Here is a 7,890-nt window from a genome sequence, read left to right as displayed (position 1 = left end):
CAAAGAAAACCCCCAAGTACTTCTCCTCATTTCATGGATGGTGCCTAGGGTAAACTCTAAATTCTTAAAGGCACACGACCAATCAACAACAAGGCTCAAAGCCAGTGCAATAATATACTCATAATGAACTCAACATATCACTTACGGAAATTGAACTTAGATGTGAAAGATAAAAATCATTCCTCTCAATCACCCAAGATAAACCCAATTGACTACACCATTAATTTATGCTAACTAATTTCACTCTTTGTGCCCTTAAGTAGCTTAAAGTTGGTTTATGCTTAAATAGTATTAAAGTTCCATTTGTTGAGTAATAATATTATAATTGCAAATATTAAGTTGTTTACATTTTTTTATCTTTCACATCAAATTTGGTAGACACATCCACTAGTTCATAACCCTCTTCTTTAAGTGGATAATTGGAAGTTTATGTTATTATTCTTAACTTACTATTATAGAGCCATTTAATCCTTTATCCAAATCGTTGTGCTTTATAATTTTATACATATTGTGGATTCATTGAAATAAATCATAGGTTTGCAAGGTTATAATTCACTAAAGAGATTTATTGTAAATAACTAGGGATACCACCCTTGGCTTCTAGGAGAAGGGGGTATTGTACTAAGGTGATAATGGTGCAACTCCCATCTTTTTGTCCGAAGTTAGCACTTGCTACTTCAGGTGGTAATAGGACATAGAGTCCTTTTTGTCTTGAACCTAGGTTTGAATCCCCATATGTGACAAAAACCATCCTTTGTAAGAATCATCACATTAGTCTGCTTAGTAGACCTCCATATTCATTCTAAGTCATAGTCTTCAATCCCCTTCACCATTCTAACCTAGTTATTGTTGCATTCCCCTGTCACTGTCATTCGTCCCACATAGCCCTTTTAGCAATATCAACATGTTATATTTATTCACATTAATAGATTAATAATTCATTCATAGCAAAGAATAATGGTGAATAGTGAATGATCAATACAAACAATCTACAAGCTCATCTATCTCTTTCACATCACACGCTTAAACCATTAACTATGATTTAAATGATTGACCTTATTTTTAGCATCTTGATGATTATTTATCAATTATGCTCATTTACTTGTTAACTCTCAAGGCTATTATCAAATCTCTTAAAATAGAGGAGGTATTGTGTGTAATGCTCCATATTATTATTAAATAAAAATAGTAACAATAATGAAGCCTTTTAGGCTTTATGTTATGATTGTATATGAGAATGATCATGAGTTGTGAACTCTACTCATTTTTGTGGTCTTTTTTTTGTGCAGACCTCTGCGATCAACTGACGTTAATGATGTATATTTTATGATAGGAGAACAATTTTTTATTTTTTTTGGGTCACTCAATATGGATTTGGGTAGATCCAGTATGAATACACTCTTTGCTTGTGCATTTAGAAAATGTAATCTTGTTTATTTCTATAAATAAAATTGCGGTTTTTTCCTCGAAATAAAATAAATAAAAATAATAAAATGAAGATCAGAATAAATAAAACAATTCTGTTAGTAAAAAAAGAAAAAGAAAATAAAATAACTAAGAATAAATTTATGGAAAACTCAAATTAAGAAAAAATTAAAATAAAAATAAAATTTGCATGATGACACATGGATTATGTGCATGGTTTTTTTCCTTCCATTTTTAGAACAAATTTGTCATACTTAATGGATGAGAAGGAGGACCTAAGGCATCCCTTTTCCTAGAGGAGACTCATGGGTGGCCAACTGTAGAAAAATATAGTGCAGTTGGGCCTATGGCTTGGTGGAGAGGCGTCCCCAACATGTTCGTTGTGGCTAGTGCATTAGAATAGCACAACGGTTTTGAAATCACAAGTTAGTCTCTTTATTTAACAATTTAGTTTCTCACTACACATAACTCTTATGGATTATGTACTTATTAATTGAAATCTTCCTTATATTTATTAATCAATGGTTATAATTTCTATAAGTAATTTTGTATTTCAATATGTGTGAAGTTTAAGTCATTATATATGACATCAAAGCAAGGTCACAACACTTGAAGTCTATAAGCCTTGTCATAATTGCATAGATTGAATCTAATGAATTTCTAAATTAAATATATATCTATTTATTTTTATTAAATACAAAATATCTATTTATAAAGATAATAAGTAAACTTCGCATTGTTATGAAATTTAATAGTTATCCAACACAATAGTTTTATTAACACTGAAAAATTAACGCCAGAAAAAAATTAGTTTGATAAGCTCTAAAAATCTAAGTAATTTTTAATTCAGTGCAACAATTGCATGGCTACTAAATTGTTTTTAGTCTCTTTTCTATGTCCTATTTGCATGGAAGTTATGATATTAATGAACTTAACTTTATGTTAAAATAAATCATTTTATTATTTGTAATGGATTAGTGATTAGTTTAGGTAGAAACAATGTCATATGTGTCGGGTTGTATCCAAGGAACTTATTTGGCTCAATGATTTCATTTGTATTTTCCAAAATGAGTTTACACTCAAGTACTCCACAATTCATTGCAAATGATGTGAAAATCAACGATGGATTTTTGTCAAATACATTTACATTTCCAACAAAAAGTAAAATAAAAATGGGAAACTTGTGATTAGGGTTTTCTCTATTGAATTTCCACGACCTTGAGTCTAGGTTAGAGTCTTAAAATCACTGACGCTACCAAACCAAGAATCTCAACCACAAACTACTTTGCACGCCGGAAATATAAAGCAGTAAATCACACATGCACAAATATACACAATTTTTAACAAATTGTACAATAATTACAATCCCAATCTTCGTTATATTAAACCAAATCTGAATAATACAAAATTCTATGGTATACAAGATACAGTGACAAACGTTTTTCACAGACTCAATGTCGTATCTTGTCCTGTCGGTCCTTTGCACCGTACTGCTCACTAGTAGTGTCTTAGTCTATCAAGACCACTACACATCGAGACTCTAGAAGGGCTACCCTCTAATACTGATGCACACCATTTCTGCAACATGTATGCGGGATGATCCAATTTGCTCTTTGGGTAGGCCTAATTCCCAAGCTCCAACTCCCAGGCTAGCAGTGACCTTTGTCCATCAAAGTGTTGCACTTCGGCACCAATCTTCACCCAATCTTCAACTCCTCTCTATCACATCAATATAGCTCGTCTAGGGCTACTTTGGGTAGCCAACACGCTGCCCTCCACGAGATCAATGACACCCAATACTTCACTGTCGGTTATGCTCCTAGGATGGACACTTCGCTTCCTCAGAAAGTCCTCCACACGACACCAACAGACTGCAATATCAAACTAATCCAACCTGGTCATTGCTTGACCGAACACACATCAACTTTCACTCCAAGTTTGTTGTCCCATGTTTCCCTTGATTGTCACTGGGTAAGGCTTCTTTAGCAGGTTGTTATAACCCTTAACCGACCCTTGAACAACCCTCAAACAACCTCAACACTCCGTGACATCCACTTAGAATATCCATCCTCTACCACGTTGTTTTTGTGGGCTTAAACCAACCCCTTAAACCCTCATCCACACACCCTATTGTGGTGCTATGGCTTTCGACCTAGCACACAACAAATCTATCGCTAACGACCAACACTGTTAGGTAGATTTTGTCCCCAAGTGTTGCTCCAAAACATACTTGCGAGGAGGCTCTTCAACTCGACCTAGCCTCCAACACCCTCAGCCTCCACTACATCAATTTTGGACCCAAAGATAGTCCTCCCACTTCATTGTTCTGCCTCCTTCCTTGCTGTGGCTAGGGCTCAGAAGTGTCCTCCTCAATGAGCTCCTCTTTGATGTATAATGTGTTGCACAATGGATGCTCAAATGACAGCAAATCACCCTTTATTTATACACCAATAAAGGGGCTCCACAAATTCATGAAGAGACACATCTATTGGACAATTTTACTTCAAGCCTATATGACTTGAATACCAATAATTACTTGTCAACTTCAAAAATTCATTTCTCCACTTCAACAACTTGGAATTCGACAATTCTTGAAGCGTTGGATTCTCCTTTCTACCCTTTATCGTCTCATGTCATCACATGTAGAAATGTGCTTCCGAAATTGCCCCAAACACGATCGGGTGAAAAACCCCATCCTTGGGTTGCAAACCCACAAGTGACCCTTGTGGTGCTTTACCCTCCAAAACCTGAACCCTAGGGCTTGGAGTACCTCCCAAGCTACACAAATCAAAATTCTTTAATTTCAAATTGGCAAGAGTAGCAAAGTAAAACATAAACATTCATGGAATGTAATATCACACTCTGATGCATGAAAACTTACAATTCTTTTATGAATAGAATGATATCCATCCCTCCAACTCCAAAGACCTTCAAATGTTGTAATAATGATTCAAATTGGATCATTATATTGTTTTTCATCCATCTCGATGCATTTGGAGTGGAGAAGTGGAGGAATCAACTCAATGGGACTATTTTTACCAGCGGGACCCAATTTGGCAAAATGGGGTCTAAAACCTTCCAGAATCATTTTGAGGCATCAAACGACGTTTTTTGGGGTAAAAATTTGTTGCTTTAGTGCCGCACCATGTCATGTTATTCTACACACAAAGATCTTTCCAACTATGCAAGAAGCGCATCAATCAGAGTTCGTATGCAAAAGTTATGCCACTTAAAAGTTGACCTTCATGTTTTCACACCTATAGTTCAGGAGGATGTTGTGTCAGCGCCTGTTATTCATGGAAAAAGGGACAAACACATGATTATGATGTAAAAGACTCTAGAAGAGTCTATATTTTAACTCTAGCTAAGAGTTGATGTAGTCAAAATTAACCACTAGTAGGCTATCAGGTTGTGTTACAACCGAGCCACTAGGAAGAAGAGACATTCCATCATTTCGAGAGCATTTTGTTTTATAGCTAAGACAAGATAGCTAGGAGAGATAGGAGGTAGAACACACGCATAGTATTTGTGCACTTTAGCAACCCATGAGCCGCAAACATTACTTCTTTGTAACTAAAGTTATATTTCTAGATAGAGAAAGAGAGTGAAGCGACCTCACCTTCCAGTTGGGTTTTCTCCCGAAAGGGTTTCCCAAATATCATATCTTGTGTCTTATGTGTGTGTGTGAAATTATTTTTGTCGTGCTCTACTTTTCTGTATAATTACATTTGCATGCATGCACTAGTTATAGTTAAATCTACAATTCTTAAAGTTTAATAAAGTTGTAATATTATAGAATCTCATATTTTTAATATAATATTATCAGATATGTTGTGACGAACTGTTCAGTGGAATATCCACAGTAGTTTATAGATCATTTGGTATCAGAGAAAGTTTCTTTAGGTATTTTGTGGAGAGTTCAGGGATCTAGATCGGTAGTGCCGAAAATCATAAAACCCTAATCATGGCTGACGAATCTGTAAACTAACCTCGTGATCCTGAAGAGGTGAGGTTTATGCGGTTGGAACAACAAGTCGCAGATATCAACCGTAATGTAAGCCTCTTCATGGCAGCCTTGAATAACAAGTTGGGTATATTTGGGGGTTCAAATGCAGAGGAAAAATTAGAACGGGGATCAGAAGATCGGGGACAAACAAAGAACCAGTGGAATAAAGGCCCCGAGAAAGATCAACCCAGTTCGAGATTCATGAACTAATCACAGTCCCTGTTTAAAATGGAAGAAAAATTGATATCAAGTCGTACCATGGCAAGATCGACACTCTGAAGTTGAACCACTGGTTGATGCAATTGGAAGTTTATTTCAATGTCTATTCGATCGAGGAAGGAAAAACGATGTCATTCATGTCGCTAAAATTAAAGGGCCATGCACTGACTTGGTGGGAGAGCCATGCAGAAACCCTGAGGTTGGAGGGAGAACCTCCAATGACTGAGTGCGAGGATTTCAAAACCCTCATTAAGTCACAGTTTTATCCCATTGGGTACGTGGATGACTAGTGGATCCAGTGGCATTAATTCAAGCAAAAGTAGGGTCAAATCGTGCAGGAGTACACTACGGCAGGAAGATGACTATAATTTTGGGTATCTCTCCAAAGAACCCAGATGTACTTCTCAAGTATTTGGGGGGTTTGAACCGACATCTGCGTGAGAAAGTGATGTTGTTCAAGCCCAAATCAGTGGACAAGGCTTGTGTATAAGCACAGTACCTGGAGAACGTAGGCCTGAAGAGGGTGGCATCAAGTGGATCGAAGAAGAAGGAGCAACAACAAGATTATAAGGAGGGGAAGAAGAAGAAAAAAGTAGGGAAAGATAAGAAGACAACAACCACAACAGACTATATCAAAGAACCTAGAAACCATTGTAACATCAATGACCATACAGAGGAAAATTGTTGGAAGTTGCATCCAGAGCTAAACCAAAAGAACAAGAAGAAAGATAAGAAGAAGAAGAATCTCTTGGCCATTGATTCGGGCAACCAAGTTGAAAGCAGGTCAGATGTGGATGAGAAGATTATTTGTACATAAATAAAGAAGGAGGTGAATCTGAGTAGCCTTCAACAATAGGAAGAGAAAGAAATGACCAAACTCTTCCATCTAAAGATACAGGTAAAGAAGACAAAGACTCTATTTGACTCTAGATCACCGGTGAATCTCATTGTAACAGAACTGGTCAAGAAGTCAGGGTTGGAAGTTCGTGATCATCCAAACCCATATGCCTTGGTATGGATAAATAAGGATGCAAAGTTAAAGGTAAAAAAACAATGTAAAATTAGATTTTCTATCAATGTTGATTTTACTAATGAAGTAGAGCTAGATGTGGTTCCCCTTAATGCATGTGGAGTTGTGTTTGGGAGTCCATACATGTACATGTATGATACAATATTCATGAGGAGAGTGTGAGACTCAGATTTCACAATTGATAATTTTAAATGATATTAAAGATCTAAAACAGCTCATGAAAATTAATTTGGGAATTTAATAGGGACTAATCAAGACAATTTTCATAATATACTACTATGCAATATATGTACAGAATTCACCAATTTTGTTATTAAGTACCAACCTGAGGTTATGTGGTTGAAGATGTCTTTTCTCTGTTGTGGTTCTCGCTCCCGCTCCCATTACCAAAACGACAAAAACATCCCTACCAAACTGAGCACAACTTCAGTACCCAGCTCCAAAGTACTTCACATTCGAGTTACTCTGGCCCCCATGCCCAAAATTTCAAGAACAACTAAGCTCATGCTTCCTTCTATCAGTGACATGGAATTTTCTCCTTTCTGTAATTTCCCCTCTCTATAATTCTTTCTCTCTGTAAAAGCACCTCCCCCCTCGCCCCCCCACTCATCCTCTAAGTGCTCGGATAAATACTTGTTCTTAGGTAGTCACTGCTCTCTTCCATCACCCTCATCTGATTTTCCGCCTTAGTCATATGTTTTATGTGTTACCTCATGCTGAGGTACTTTAATATAAAGGTTGATAAGTTTAACTTTTAGTTGATTGTGATATTTAAACAAAATGAAATTTAATACATAAGTTTAATTTATAATATTCAAATAAATGAATAGTTATCCATATAATTATATTAAGTGTTTGATATTTTAAAAATGAATATTAATATTTGAAAAAGAATATTTTTAAATATTTACATTAAGGGGATTGAAAGTGTTAATTTTATTTAATAACCTTATAATTATGAAATATTTAATATGCATTTTTTGAGAGTGTCGAATTTTTAGGTAATACTTCACTTCTTAAATAATTTAGGTACTTGAACATCTTTCATAATTATTTAATACGTATACTAGTGCAAGGCATGCGATGTATGCATATGTAGCTATCATATGCATACATCGTACACATGCTTACACCCTTTTGCCTATAAACTGAAATGGGTCATTACAGAGAGCCAACTAGTATCGGCTCGTCAAGGATGGAAAAGCGTTCA

Source organism: Pinus tabuliformis, chromosome Q, assembly GCF_031772625.1.
Source record: "Pinus tabuliformis cultivar Carrire ecotype Pingquan chromosome Q, CPIR1, whole genome shotgun sequence".
NCBI lineage: Eukaryota > Viridiplantae > Streptophyta > Pinopsida > Pinales > Pinaceae > Pinus > Pinus tabuliformis.
Note: the sequence above shows the minus strand (reverse complement) of the source record.